Raw genomic sequence first — 17,401 nt, forward strand, 5'->3', positions numbered from 1 at the left:
TTTACAATTTATGACCTGAAATGAAATGTACTTATAGATAATTAACTAAATTTTAAATAATTTATTCATGTCAAGAAAACAAATAATACAGATTATAAAAAAAACATTTAGACTTAAGAAGAGCTTCATTATCATCATCTCAGCCGTAGGACGTCCACTGTTGGACATAGGCCTCCCCCATAGACCTCCAGTCGCTTCGGTTGGCAGCGGCTTTAACCAGGTCATCCGTCCATTTCGTTGGTGGACATCCTACGCTGCGCTTGCCGATCCGCGGTCTCGACACGAGAATTTTCAGCCCCAACGGGCATCTGTTCTCCGTGCTATATGGCCTGCCACTTCAAAGGGAAGAGCTTAAGGCTAGTCAAAAAGGCCCCCTCGAGTTGTCCCTGGTGCAAAGGTACTCATTAGTAAATGTATAATTGACAACATTTCGATTTGACGACGTCGATTCTATTAATACCGCTGCCTGAACTTTCTGTTGTTTGACGTGAATTTGCAATTAACGGTAATGTTATAAATAGTATACGGCTTGAACTTGAAGCTTTACGACTTCTTTAATAATATAGCTGGACTTAAGTGATAACTCCTCTACTCCATCTCACCACACTTAATCTTATAATTATTTTAAACATTTATAAAACTATACCTGCACTTTGGGAATCGCCGTTTTCTGTAATCTACGCCTTTGGCTATTTCCAGTTATGTCAAAATTGACAATAAATAGTTGAATTTTTGTAAGGCCCATAAAGTTCTTCTTATCTGTCTTTCGTGACAATATATATCCTTTCTACACAGCAAAAAGGATTACTAGGAAATGTACAAAAAAAAAGAAAACATTTTAAAATGAGAACTACTCCATGGATTTTTTTGTTCCAGAACCGCCGATTATTGGCAAGATGGTTGGCCAAACAATAAATTATTGATTTTTAAATGTTAACTGCTATTTTTTACGTATTTTAAATGAAATACTGACTTGTACTTACCTAAAGAAAGATATTCTTTCCGAAACCTTAGTGTAATGGTGGCTGCTTTCGCAATTTTTAAACGCACAATTGTGGTATTTTTCACGTCCGCACGTTGGCTGTGGTTGACGCGTACTGTCAGAAATAAGAGCACAAAATAAATCTGTGCTCTTATTTCTCTGGCCTCTCTCTTATTCTTCAGAGCTGTGACCTTGAATCTAGTACGTATTGATGATCGAAGTTGTAAGTACCTATTCTTATTACTGAAATTGGCTCCCATTTCCTGGTTTATATTTAGTGTGGCTGTGGGAATTGTGGGATTTCTATGCACATTATATTTGGTGGGCGCTCTCTGACATTTTTTTATCACATACATGTTTTGAAAACATCATTTGACGTAAAAAAGATACACACTTTTATCGCCAATAGCTGTTAAGAATTAACTCAATGTTTTTAATTAAACCTATAAACACTAGCGCATCAATACAATAACAAAGCAATGTCCTTAGATGTTATGTGGAAGTTTGATATCTATTCGACGATACAGTCAACTGCAGAGAAAAGGGATATTACGATATTATCAGGTATATTTTTAATCTCACGCTACCAAAATTGGTTCAATTTAACAAATCATAATTACTAACAAATCCGAGATTAAGGGGCTGTTTCACCATCCATTGATTAGTGTTAACTGACGGTTAAATGTGATGCCATCTCTATTTGTTTTGTTCGAATAGACGGAGACGGCATTTAACAGTCAGTTAACACTAATCAATGGATGGTGAAACAGCCCCTTAATCTCACCTTTTATGTTGCTATATGCTCGATTTCCTACCAACAGATGGTGACCACGGTGGCTACAAAATGGCCGAATCGACAAAACAAAATAAGAAGTGATTGATTAAAGGGTTGTGCACTACTCTATGCACTGTATGTAAGGTACTTCTAATGTACCATCAGCCAAATGTGGTCAATCAATTTTTAAACAAGTTCCTATCAAATTAATATGTCGCTAATGTCGAACTTTCGGGTTGACAGACACGTCTATTGGCATTATTGTTTTATGAGATGCAAACTATATCAACTTTAGGTTGATATACCATATATTTGGCTGATAGTACCTAATCTCTTCTGTCGGTCTTTCTGTCTGTCTTTCTGCCATGTTGGTTATTACTTCTTCACGCTAAACCGTTGAAACGATTAAGATAAAATTTGTTATGGAGATAGATTGACACTGGGAAGTAGGATAGTTTTTATTCAAGAAAATTACATAGTGCCCGCGTTACCGCGATAAACGAAATATTAGCCGATGGAGTAGCGGGCAACAGCTGCTATTGGGAGGGTGCGAAGTACTAGGTGGGGGTGATGAAATCTATCGCAGCGCTCATGGTGGCCAAAAGTAGAAATAGTTCTGGCTCTGTCATCTGTCATACTCATATGAATCTGTCATTAACAAAGCAATTTGTATAGACTTGAACTACCTAATTTTAGTAATAGACGTTTGTGTTATGATGCGAGCTTGAATTATTGAACACTGTCCCTGTTTTTTTTTTCTTAATTCCTCTACATCTCGGACATGTCCAGCAACAATTTTCCTTATGAAACGGTTTGTGGTTGAAATTTTATATTGAGTGATATTCACAAAACCGGTCTTCAAAATGATACTCATTTTGATCTGAAAACGATATTTAATTTATAACTAGCGATATAAGAACAATTATATAATTTTACTATTAATCAAAGAACCCAATAAGATAGCATTATCTTTTCGTTTTACAGTAAAAGTACAACTAAACATGAAGTAAAAAAACCCTGACATAACGAAAATGAATTCACAACCTTTTGTCCACCCAAATCACGGTATCACAGTAATTTTGTATTATAAATTAATACGTTATAGGTTTGATTTTGGTCACAATGTCGCGATGAAATTTCCAAACATCAGAGCATCAGCGCCATAAAAGTTGCGGACACTAGGTGGCGCAGATGTCGTGCACAGAGCCAATATCTACTAAAGAACAAAGAATTTGCCTCCAATCCATACCTTGCTTGATGATGATAAAGAGGACGAAGTTTATTCCTTTTTGAGGCTAAATCAAACGTATTTTTAGGGTTCCGTAGCCACAATGGCAAAAACGGAACTCTTATAGTTTCGCCATGTCTGTCTGTCTGTCCGTCCGCGGCTTTGCTCAGGGTCTATCAATGCTAGAAAGCTGTAATTTTGCACAAATATAAATGTAAACTATGCCGACAAAATGGTAGGTACAATAAAAAATTAAAAAAAAAATATTTTGTGTACCATAGACGTAAAGTGGGGGTGATTTTTTTTCTCATCCAACCGTGTGGGGTATCGTTGGATAGATCTTTTTAAACCAAACTTTTAGAGGGTTGCTAAAACAGTTTTTCGATTCAGTGATTTGTTTGCAAAATATTCAACTTTAAAGTGCAAATTTTCATTAAAATCCAGCGTCCTCCCCTCCCCCCTCCCCCACCCCTCTAAAATCTAAACCAGTGGGTGAAAAAATTTGAAAACATTTAGGATGGTACTAAGTCTACTAAGTATATCAAACTTACAATGAAAATTATAACGGTTACGTTTTCTTGAGAATTATTAGTAGTTTAAGGGGCTGTTTCACCATCCATTGATTAGCGTTAACCGACGGTTAAATATGATGCCGTCTCTGTCTATTCGAAAAAAACAAATAGAGACGGCATCACACCTAACCGCCAGTTAACACTAATCAATGGATGGTAAAACAGCACGTAAGAGTAAATAGCAGCCTCAGGTATAAATATACCTGAACTTGGAATATTCCGTACAAAATACGAAATCCTTAGAAAAATATTACTTACTTAATTTTTGGTAATGGCTACGGAACCCTATTTCGGGCGTGTCCGACACACTCTTAGCCGGTTTTTTATTATTACAGTGAGTGAGGTGCGTAAACAAGACAAGATGAAAAGGATGTGTAGGTTATCGGAGGCCTATGCGGATTGCGACACAAAGGTCATTATTTCGTTAACTTCAAGCCGCTGTCGCGATAACATCACCTCATGCCACCGGCTTTAATAACAATGATTAGTTAAAAGCCTTATCACACAAGAAACTGCCTTTTCATCCACTGACATTTTACATATATCATTTTGTAACCTTCCACTTGTTTACTTACTGCGTTTCGCCTACACAAAGCCCTGGGGTCACATACACGCTTCTTGGTTTTTGATCTATGGCATGGCATCCCGTGGTAGCATCTACCGTTACACGTTTAATTGAGTTAATTCACAAGATTATCTGCTGTCTACAATTTACATTTACACCATCCGAGCCTCCCATACTTGAAAAAATGGTTTGCTTATATTGTTTTTTATTGTACCCAATAATAATAGATATAACAAATAAATATACTGCATATCGATTATCGACCAATAATAAAAACCGGTCAAGCGTGAGTTGGTTTTAGAAAAAACGTTTAAACTTTATAAAATTAAAAATATACTACGTTTCTTGTATAGAGAAGACACTTCTCAATTTTTAATTTAATTTTCAACTTATTATTATTATTATTAGCCTATTCTCTGTCCCCTGCATACAAGGGCCAGTCCTTCAAGAAGTAGTCCAGTTCATCCCGCCATCACCGTCTAGGCCTGCCAGGTGGCCTTTGGAGTTGGTGGACGTCCACTCGGTTGCTAAGTCTCTTAGCCCACAACTCATCCGGCATGCGGCAAACATGGCCAGCCCAGCCCAGCCCAGTCCCACTTCAGCTTAGACGCCGTTCGACCTAGGTACATCAAGTGATTTGAGTCATGGAGCGCAGGGCGTTGTTCCGGATCCGATCCATGAGTTTTAAACCTAGCATGCTCCGCTCCGTGACTCGCTGGCAAACCCTGATTTTGAACTTTAGAGCTTCCGTCAGAGAGTCTGAGCACCGTAGGTGAAAATTGGCAGTACCTACGCACACATCCATGAGTTCCCTTTTTAAGCAAATTGGGAAGTTACCCTTCATAAGGTGTTTCACTGACCAATAGCTCCTCCAGGCATTTTCTGTTCGTCTTTCGACATCTTTTTCTTGCCTCTCCTGGAAGGAGACTAATTAGCCCAAGTAAATATATACCTACTCATGGACATACCTATGCGATCTGCTCACCATTTATCTCAATCCTACGTTTGGTGCATGGACCAATATTATTATGACATGGAGTTGATCTGATGATAAAGCTAGCGGGTGACCATACGAACTCTACTATGATAAACGACACGACAGCATCGAGTCTGGACTCGTTTGATTCGTCTTGACGAGTACTTTGGTAACCAGGGGCATAAAGTACAGTCAGCAAAAAAAACTTATATTAGAAGAATTTTAAGAAAAACTTTTACTGAACTGCTTACGGAACCCTTCATGTGCGAGTCCGACTCGCACTTGACCAATTTTTCTCTTAATTTTCTTGTTTACCTACTGATTGACAATTCAATATATAGTAGCAAAACATTGAATTATTTTCCTCATATTTCAAATTACCATGTCAATCCCTTTAATTAGGTAATTGCTTTGCTCTTTGTTTATAATGTGACATGTATGTATGTGCTCGAATCGATACTTGATAAAACTGTTATAGATATATAAACCTGCGTATAGTCATTCATTAATGTATAAATTAATAAGAAAACTATAGCATTCCGGAGACAGAAGACAAGTTTAAAAATCTGCAACTTTTGACAGTTCCATACATATACATATACGAAATATGTGTATTTGTTAAAACTAACGCTGAACTGTTCACAACATATCGAGATATTTGCCATTTTAATACGAGGTACCCAGATAGATTAGTCGCTCCTCGCAAAAAAACAGCTCTGTATGGTCAAAACACTTTTTGTATGGCAATTAAAATATATAATAGACTAATAAGTAGTGGTATGAAACAATTGCCTTTGAAAATGTTTAAGCAAAAACTTGTGTCAAAGGGTTACTACTCAGTTACCGAATACTTTTCTTCTTTTGATCAATAATAAATCAGGTGACATTTTGATTGTAATATAAAAAATAATAATTGTAATTTATGACATTTTGCATGCATTTTGCATTTTGATGGTGAAATATGTGAACTAATATTGTCTTTTAATTAACGCCTCTTGTACCATAATATTTCAAGCTAAATAAAGTTATTTGTATTTGTATTTGTACGCGATGACATATTCAAAAAACTTAGAAAAGATGAAGCATTAGGTACCTACATATACTCGTACCTAGTCTTGGCTTTGCTCCTGGAAGCTCCAAACCCGCTTTTATTTTTATCTTTGATGTCTAGAAGCGATTTCCATTTTTTTTGCAATTGCGTCTTAACAGCTGAAATCAATATCGAATTAGTTACGTAATTATAATTTTTGTTAAAGGTATTTGGCTACAGGATGTGCTTTTGATCAATTAAGTTTCTCATTCAGAGGAGGTATATTGACTATTCGAGAAGTGGTTCGCGAAACATGTCAGGCTATGGTAAACAATTTAATGAATACATGTTTACCACCTACAGAATTAGAAGATTGGCTAAATATAGCGAAAGGATTTGTAAACATTGATGATTTTCCTACTGTATGTATTTTTTCTGTATGTATTTCCTACTATATGTAAGTACCTATGCTATTGACGGGAAACATAATATAAGAATAATAAGGCCACGTAACAGCGGCTCATCGTATTTTAAGTATTTCTCATTGAATCTTTTAGTTGTTGGTGACTGAATACAAATCCATATACTAATATTATAAATGTGTGTGTGTGTTTGTATGTATGTTTGTCCGTCTTTCACGTCGAAACGGAGCGACGGATCGAAGTGATCTTTGGCATAGAGATAGTTTATGGGCCAGAAAATGACATAGGTATCCCGGAAAAATGCACAGTTCCCGAGGGAGAAGCGCGCGATAACCAAATTCCACGCGGGCGAAGCCGCGGACAAAAGCTAGTACATATATGTAGATGTGGGATTCTATGGAAAAAGCTCCGATTCTGGGCAGCGCGGCCAGCCGGCCCGTTCGATGGTGTGTTGTTGCGATTAAGTATTTTATAATAATTTGTAGGCATGTGTTAGTTAGTACAATATGTAAATTAGAAAAAGCATCAATATTGTTATTTATAACTATTGCGGAATGCAGCATCGATACAAACCGTGATGCGGTTTAACGATGCGATAAATAATTAATTGTATTTTTTCTTATATTAATTAATAAATAAATAAAAAATAAAAATAAAAATTCAACTATTTTTCTAAACAGTCAATTACGGAGAGACATGGACGCAGCCAATGGAATTCTACTTTCCATTCACACTAATTGGTGACGAAGGATTTCCTTTAACTAATTACATGCAGCGACCATATGCAGGCAATAATTTGTCAATTACGAAAAGTGTATAATTACAGAATCTATCTATCTTGTATGGAGAATTTTGTACAGCGCCTCTTCAAATAATTTACGCCATCGCTATCGAGTACGGTCACTGTAAACTCATGGTAGTGGTACTGATTGTTAGTTTTTTCGAGTCGTCTACCATAGATACCCAATGCTAAGCTAATTATTCCAACATGCTAAAAAAATATTCACTAAAATTATTGCAAAACAATTTGATATAAATCCGTAGTATCCATACTATCCATACTTATAATATTATAAATGCGAAAGTAACTCTGTCTGTCTGTCTATCTGTTATGCTTTCACGCCTTAACCGCTGAACAGATTTTAATTAAATTTGGCACAGAGATAGACTAAACCTTGGGAAAGAACAAAGGCAATAGGGGATGAAAGTTTATATCGAAATCGATGAATCTTCTTGTTTAGATATTTGATAAGAACTTTAACAAGTGGTAGGACCTTGTGCACGGTCCGCCCGGATTCCTACCACCATCTTGCTAGCTAATCCTGCCGTGAAATAGCAGTGCTTGCACTATTGTGTGTGTTTCGGCGTGGAGAGTAAGACAGCCGGTGAAATTACTGGCACTTGAGGTATCCCATCTTAGGCCTCTAGGTTGGCAACGCATCTGCAATCCCCCTGGCGTTGCAGGTGTCTATGGGCGGTGGTGATCTCTTACCATCAGGAGACCCACTTGCTCGTTTTACATCCAGTCGAATAAAAAAAAAACCAGTCAACCGCGAGTCGTCTTTTATGAATATCCAGTGTTAGCAGAGCTCCTCTCATAAGCAAAATATACCTACGCAATGTGGGGTTATTTTAGATGGCTTATTGACAAGGACAGACAGACATGAAAAATTATGATTTTCAGATTTTTCTTATTGATTGTGCTCTTATGAGCTACCTTCATACAAAATTTCAAGTTTCTAGAACAGCCGTAAGTAAAGTACCCTATAACTTTTTTCGGTTAAGGCGAGATTGTATTAGCTTTTGATTGCTTTGACTTAGAAGTTTGGTTTTTTCACAGCATCCGGGACTGTAGACCTGAGTTTAAGGTTTTAATTTAACTTTCGTCCGCGCGTTTCCGAGATAAAGGGTCTAGACAGACAGACGGACGAACGATAGCAAAGTAATCCTATAAGGTTTCAATTTTTTCCTTCTGAGGTACGAAACCCTAATAAACATTTGTTCTGGCGCTTTCGAAATTTCCACCTACTTGAAAAGTAGTAAGGAATTCCAAGCAAATTTACTACAAGTAGGTATATTTATCGGTGTTTGAACTACGACATTTTAATATTGAAATAATTAGCAAAACCGAATTGGGCAAGATATAGGTTTCACTTACAGTTTGTTCTGGCTCTATTGCTCAGTCCCAGGGACACATTTAAGACACAATCACAGCACTTTCACAATTTTTATAAATAATTAAAAAGAGCGCGCGCCGGCCGGCATACATTTTGAGCTGTCAAATTTTGCGAGACTAATGGTGGCGCCGCCGCGCGGGAGAAAGCGGAAAGTTCATTCAGCCAGTATGTTTTTGAAATGTGCAGGAGGTTTTAATGCACATATTACTGATTATATCTGCCCAATGTAACGTACATAAACCCCCCACCGGGAATCTACCCCAGATTCCCCAGTTTACAAAGTCATAACTCCCTTGAGAGTAAACACTACTTATACGTTAATCCATAACTCCCCCGGGAACAATTGAGGTCATTGTCCTTTAGTATACATGCATGGAATAACATCATTGACGAGCAAGTGTGATGAAAATTAAAGTTGCGACTCTACATAGGTAATTTTGTTCAATCAAGATTTAATATAAAAAAGAAGTAACTAAAAACCTAAAAAACTAATGAAATCACCAGGCTTTTTGATAATCCATACATAAATGAAAGTATTGCTGGAACCAACTCTGTGTAGATGCATTAGCTATTTATTTTATGTCCAACGAGGGAGCATTGCCATGGTAAACCAGATATATTTATGATGACTTGCTCTATACATTTTTTCTCTTGTTGTTTTACTTTCAAACCCAAATATGGTGCATACCTCTCCCTAAGCATTTTTCTTTGAGTTCCTATTACTATATTCCGCACTAAACATATTCCAAATGACTGGGCATTCACAATTCAGTATTAAATACGCACACGCACTATAATATAGGGATATAAATGAACGCGAACAGCAGTGTTGTTTCTTTAGTTTTGTTCCTTTTTACCATTTATGTAATTTTTCATTTCTCATACCCTTACAATGTTACTTTAGTCTCTGCATATCGGGACTAAAGCTCCTCATTAATCTCTAGGGATTAAAGTATTTTTTTTATTTACTTTGGAAACTCCTAAACAGCCAAGCACGGTGTTTTTGAATAGAAGATTGTGTATTGTCAATTTTTAGGGCGTGTAAATAACCTCAAAATGACAACTAAATATCATGGGACACTTCACACCAATTGACCTAGTCCCAAACTAAGCAAAGCTTGTACTATGGATACTATATAGGCAACGGATAAACATACATATATAGATAAATACATACTTAAATACATATAGAACATCCAAGACCCGAGAACAAACATTAATATTATTCATACAAATATCTGCCCCGGCCGGGAATCGAACCCGGAACCTCAAGCTTCGTAGTCAGGTTCTCTAACCACTTGGCTATCCGGTCGTCAAACTGTGCAAAAATACTTAAAAAACACGATTTAATTTCATGAAACACAATTAATAATTACGAATATGAATCGATTTAATTATATTAAGGATGAATTCATTTTATTAATTTTGAATCTGTTGGCTAAACACCGAGATACAAATTTTTTGCTACCTACTTATTTGAATTTTGAACAAATGTCAATTAGTCGTATTGAGCATTTATAAGTTTTTAATAAAAAGTAATATTGTATATTTGAACAGAAAAACGGTTTTTTCCTCGCATTCAAAGTGAAAAGTAGAGAGCGGGAGAAAACAATCATAATGACACTCGAACTATAGACACCCTCGCTCTGCTCAGCTCAGCTCTGGCTGAACATCTCTTTTCATTGCGGCTTGTTTTAGTCCTTTGTTGAACAATGTACTATTATTAAATATACGGGCTCAGTAACACAGTAATTGTTATATCCATGCAGAGCGTATCCGCGGCGGCAAATAATAGCGAAGATATCGCAGCGTGTACGCCGCGTTCCCGCTTCGCCGTGAAACCGCCGGCAAAAACACTAGTGTGGACAAGCTCTTAGAGTAATTCTCTAGCTTTTCTGTACTTACTTGTTATTTTTTTGATAAATAGTTTACATACATACACGTATAAATAAACAAGAAAAATGTCAGTCTTCCATTTGTTATTTACTAAATACGACCAATGCTACCTACATATTTCATGGAATGATGTAACCAAATATAAGTTTGCGTTGTACTTTATAATAATATGCAAACGTAAAGCAAACACGTCTAAAAAACTAAAAATATGACATCGTCAAAAATAAGCGTAAAGGTTCGAAACCTGCTGGGCTACTACGAAACACGAAACTCGAAGTTCGTGTCGTGCGGTCCCTCTGATACTTATACTATTTAACACCAGAGCGACAGAGACGGCACGATACGCACTTCGAGTTTCGAGTTTCGTAGTAGCCCTGCTGACTGATGCAACACCGGCCGGGCCAGTGCCATCCTCAAGGTAAGCCGCGATACGATATCGCAAATAGATACGGAAATATGAATGGGACCGTCCCCCGCAAACGAAGCACGTGCTACAAACAAACACTCGGCGCGGGCGTGGCGGCTCGCGCGCCGGCGCCGGCCAAACCTGCGGCTTACGATACATGCGCTTGCGCTTGCGTCAGAAAACGGCCGCAACGCGTACTAAATAAACACATGTCAGGTGGGATGCGGTGGTTGACTGATTTTTGAAATCACCACGTGACTATGATTTTATTACGATTCCCTGAAGTTTTACGATTGGATGGAAAATGTTTAAAAAAGAGGTCATATAAAAATCCTTTTACCACCTGCCAGCGGTATACAGCCTAGTTCCTACAGTAGTGTAGAGTAGGACTCTACCTGTGATCAAATGATCAAACCAGAAACCCCAATAACAGAAAAAAAAAACGATTTATTAGGTATTATAGGAAGTCTTTCACGATGGCGCGTGCCGTGGTTCTTATTACAATGTCATTAATGTCTAATTCTGACCAAATCACGCGTATAAATAGGTATAAATATTTATTGCTAGCTCGTGTCGATGAAAACACGAACACCCAGACACGAGTTTCATTTGCTTACGTCTAAGTAAGGAGAAGAAAGTAAATTAAACTTAAAATCTCTTTACAAAATAAGAAAACATTTTTTTTACAACTTAAACAAATGCATTATAATTATTTTAGTGCTAATTTTATACTTACTTTACAACTAAGGGAAATGTAAGTAAGTAATTGTTTTGTTACTTCTCACATGTTTTTCTATTCCCAGTTCAATAGGTTTTTACCTAGGAACTTTTAAACGAGTAATATAATCATATTGTTGTATAAGCTGTTGATTCTACTTTAATAAATAAATAAATACTTTCATTTTGATAACTCGAAAACAGCTTGAACGATTTTGCTCATGATGTACCTACTAGGGTTTTGAGGGGAAAACTAAATCTATCTAGGTCTCATCTCTGGAGAAAAGGGTTTTAAATAGATTGTGTGGTACCATCCTTTGACGAATGGCTAAATTATCGCGAAAGACACCAAGCGTTCGTGTAAGACGCGAAGGAGCAGAATCATATAACTATAACTTTTAAATAAACAAATGAACACCTAGGCCATTACATTATCTAAAAAGTACACACTAATATAGTAAGCCAAAAGTAACTCTGTCTGTCGCTGAACCTACTTAGATAAAATTCAGAATGGAGATAGTTTGGGATAATAGTAGATTGTTCAACAAGGGACTAAAACAAGCCATAATGACACGAGATGTTTCGCCACCCTCGCCGGTGTCATTATGGTTGTTTAGTCACGCGTTAAGCACTCTACTTTTCACTTTAAATGCGAGGAACAAAACGACGTTCTGTTCAAAATTACAATATTACTTTTTAAAAACGATACGCTTAATAAAACTTATGGACATCTGTTCAAAATTCAAATTGCTAAATAATTTGTTTCACTGTTTTTTCTTTCCTTTTTTGTAGTGATGCTTTAAATGCTTGCATATTTAGCCAACAGTTTCAAAACTTAAAACTATTTTAAAACTAATTGAACTACGTATGCACAATAAAATTAATTCATCCTTAATATAATTGAATAAGTAGATTCATATTCGTAATCAGTAATGTGTTTCATGAAATTAAATCGTGCTTTTTAAATATTTTTTGCTCGGTTGTCATTTTGAGATTATTTCCACGCCCTAAAATTGTCTATTACGCTATCACTGAAATAAGTTTTTTTCTGTTCCGTGGTTTCCAATGTAAATTTAAAAAAAAAACTTTAATCCCTAGAGATTAATGACAAGCTTTAGTCGCGATATGCAGATACTTACTAAAGTATCATTTTAAGAGCATAAGAAGTGAAAAAATAATTTGATCCCGGAAAAGTTCCCAGGGGATATTGATAAAACGAATAAAAACTTTGCAGACGACATCGCAGTCACGTGGCAGTCACAGCCAATCTATAAAAGAGTGAAATGATAGACGTATGTATACTGATTGATTGACGGACTGACTGACCGACAGACAACGCACGCCCGAACCACTGGAGCTAGAGATTTGAAATTGGACAGACATAATCTTTGGATCATAGAGGTGCACTAAGAAGCATTTTCAAGACCCCTTGGGATAACGAGCTAGGCAATTTTTTATTTTCCCATGGGCGGGAACGAAGCCGCGGGATATAGCCACTTATGCATTAGGTACATGGGACGATTGTTTAAACCTAAGCCACGGTTGTTACTGTATCTGAGTATACATGTGTCTACGAGTATGTATAACCCTTCTCAAGCTCTGCTCAGTTTCAGACAAGGCCAATTGATCTGAGATTAATTGGTGTAAATTGAGCTACGATATTTATTTAGGTATTTCCTAATAGCGTAGCGGATAGACGCGGTCAATAATAACAGGTTATAATGATTTTGCGAGCAAACTGGTTTGTGTCGGTATCGGCGATCGAGACGCATTCTGACCTAAAGATACCACGCTCCAATTCCGTCCGGATCAAACCCGACTGTGATCATAAAGGCGATAAATAAAATTAAAGTTTAATTTATCTTGTTATTCCGCAGCATACGAACGTAGCGCGGGAAGAGCTTCATTATTCCAGTCCTAAGTCCAGTTGTGTACAATGTATGTTAAGTAGTAATCATATGCCTTGAAATCTACAAAGCTTTATTTAAATTATTGTTTGTTAGTTGTTAGACTATAATTTAAATATCGGTATTTCAAACCCTATTTACTTACTCTGTTTTTGGTATGGGTGTGCAAGTCGAGAATAGCTAGTAAAATTGAAGTCAAAGTTATATTCAAAATTTAGCACCTTTGTCACTGTAAGCATTCAAACAAAAGAACATCGTTTGAACAAAAGTTCAAACACGAAGTGTCAGCGACAAGGTAATATATTAAACATATCTTTGACCTCAACTATACATAGATAGGTACTCTGATCGCAGCTGCATACCTCCATCTATAATAAGTACTAAACATCAAGTATCAAAAAGAATACCAAAAAAATATGACCCAAGTAAGTAGGTATAGTCTATAGAATGTAAATCTAAAAAGGCTGAATTAAATTATAATTATTAGGTAAAACTGCAATACTTATCTCTAGATAGTTGTTTTATTCAAATGTCATTTTTATTAAATGGTTACCTTAGCCAGCAAATTATTATACGTGTTACGTACTTGTATTAGTTTCTGTCTTAATGGTTGTCTGAAAGAGATCAGTTTTAAGCGGTAAGACCGCCTATTTTCTACCCTGCATTTTGTCTTTGTATAAACTTATGGTAGGCACCTACTGATTTTTGGTGCTCCATAAAAATATTTGTATCGTATTTGTATATATTTTACTGACGTGAACGATTTTAAAAACTTTTGTAGATATTGCTGTTTAGATATTTTTAATACATTCCCTGCTATTAATTATTTAATCTAAAAAGGCACGTGTTCAAATTCATTAAGATTAATTTGAAGCGATAGGTACATCATTATATAAGGTACACAATTATGAATCGCGGATCGTGTGGAATGACCAAGCCGTGACCCATTCATTAATCGCGCTCGCGCCCTCGCCGATAGCGTAGTGTTCAAAAACAATGACTCCCGGGTAACCCGCAGCGTTGATAAAACTAGGTACCCCTGGCAATTATACTTCAATATTATTTTACATTATTTTATTCTATTTTATTCCTATTCTTTTATTCTTTTTACTATTGTATAATACCAAAGCTTAAGTTAAAGTTTCACCACCTCATCTCCGGTCTATCATATCCGGGTGTCCTAAAATTTATCAAGGATAAATTTCAGCTTGTGGTTCGGTTAGTTGAACTGAAAACCCCTGTGAATATTTTTCATAATTTTTTGATTAAGGGTTGCCAAAGATTCCTTACATTGATCGATGTTCAAAATTCATCGCGGTCGCGGTAAAGGTTTAACTTAAATTTGAATCGAATATTTCGATGAAAAACCTGTAGGTACAGCGTTCCGTCAAGCTAAGTACCATCTGCAGATATGTTCCGGAATCATTTCACTACTTTTATACATCCGACTACTATGCATAGGCCTACTCTCGTATTGAGAGGGGATGTAGTTCCGACGTGGGCCCAGTGCGGAATAGAAACTTCACACTCCATTAAGTTGTATTCAATTTCCTCACGATATCTTACCTCCCCTCCCAACGTCCTTAATTCCCGGTCTAGCGTAATATTGGGGTAGTCCTTTACCTACGCATCCAAATCCTCCAAATCCCGTCCTCTCCTTCTTGGCCTCGTCTTCGCTGGTTGCTCTCCGGCACCCACCAAGTAATTGTATGAAGTTCACCGAAAAGTTTAAGGTAAATTTCGAGTACATGAATTCTGAAAACCGTGAAGGGTCAAGTCTGGGTTCGAACTCTACTTGAGAGGCAATAGGCCAAAACACTAGCTACCTAGGCTTTTATAGTATTTTACTCTAGGTTATTCGATTGTACCTATTGTATTATTCTTGGATGCTTATAATATATATAGCTTCTTGAAACATGTTTTGGATATTATAGGCAAGGATACTTATGACACAAACTAAATGGCAATTAAGTATTGTTATTATTGGACATAAAATAAGAATAAGTTCTATGTATACACAAAACTGGTAAAAACTGATGGGTACAAGGGAAAAATTCGTTAGGTAGATGAATTATGACTGAAACGGTGCTGACATCACGGTGGAAATACATCTTATGGCTCTGTTTGGAAACAGATATCCGCTGGTGTAGAGTTCGTCGCGCATGACATGATTCACGACTTATCAAAATATAATAACAAAAAAAATAAGCCTCGAGAAGATTCCAAATTATTGTTATCTGTCAATAAAATACTGTAAAACTTTGCATTGCATAACTTTCGCTACTATAAGGCTTTCAGCCTGGGTGCAGAACATTTTGCATAAGTCGCTCAATACAGAGACAACCTTTTAGAAATTTCTCTGTTTTTCAAGGTCAGGTAATAAGTATCCCATCAAAAACATAAATGTGAAACGTGAGCCAAGTTCAATATGAGAATATGCGTCGTTGTTGACTTTGCCAACATAAGAATTGAGATCTATGCAGGCGCCAAGTTATTTTGCTTGGGATTAGTTGGGATGTAATGCAAGTTCAAGACTTCACTTGGCTAGTTATAGTACATTGTGCATTAAGGGCCGTAAGAAGAGGATTGCCTACTAACGAGTCTTTTAGAAGCCCGACGCTAAAGGCGGCCTCGGTCGCCTTAGCAACGGCTAGTAACGCCTAGCAACCAAAAAACGCTGAAAAAAACACGTTTCTTTTATGACGACCCCCTTTAATTTTTAACTTTATTTTATTTTTAGTATTTGTTGTTATAGCGGCCAAGTAATACATACATAATCTGTGAAAATTTCAAGTGTCTAACTTTTACGGCTTCAGAGATAGAGCCCTGTGACAGACGGACGGACAGACAGACAGCGGAGTCTCAGTAATAGGGTCCCGTTGGCACCCTTTGGGTACGGAACCCTAAAAACACATCTGCGTAAGGATGGATTATTTAAAAGCATTTTTTTTATCTTATACTGATATAGGTAAGTATCTAAATGGACTGTGTAGAGGAAGATAGCAGACGCACAGGCAAGAGAACATCGTGGAGCAATGAGGCCAGAGATAGAGCAAAATGGAAAAAAAAAACATTGATTAGGCCAAGATCCACAAAGGGTTGTAGCGCCGCAGGAGAGCAAGCGAGAGATCTGTCTATACAGGGTGTAACATTTAGGACGGTCAGAATGGGAAAGTCTGAAACTGTAAGACATAGGTACGAAGATCTGTTCTTAGGAACCATATCATCGATTTTAATAACAAGAAAAACTGCATTCAAAAAAAACTTGTACTCAGGTCGGGAATCGAACACGGTCATACTGTTTTTTTTTATATAGCTTTTGCTTCCACTCGTCCTCACTTTTGGCCAAATATTGCCAGTGTGTGGTGTGGTTATGAAAATATACAATGCATTTTATTATTATTAGCCTTAACCCGCGGCTTTGCCCGCATTAGAATTAGCTTAATGCCATCTTAACTGAACCGTTGTATATATAATTATTTATGCCCGTGCAATTTTTGAAATATACAACGACAACAGTTTACTTACACGATTCTTGTTACCATGGCAACGCAATAAATAAATGTCTTACAGCCTTATTCATAAAAAGTTAGAGCCTCCTTGAAGGCCCGATGCTAAAAAACGTGATTCATAAACGTCTGTTAGCGCTAATCAGTCGATCAAGGCTCTGCTAAAGTTAGAGGACCGTAGACCCTCCTTTATCTCTCTGCTAAGTCACAAAATGGCCGCCACAAGTTTGAACAGCTGA

Source organism: Choristoneura fumiferana, chromosome 3 (genome assembly GCF_025370935.1).
Source record: "Choristoneura fumiferana chromosome 3, NRCan_CFum_1, whole genome shotgun sequence".
Lineage (NCBI taxonomy): Eukaryota > Metazoa > Arthropoda > Insecta > Lepidoptera > Tortricidae > Choristoneura > Choristoneura fumiferana.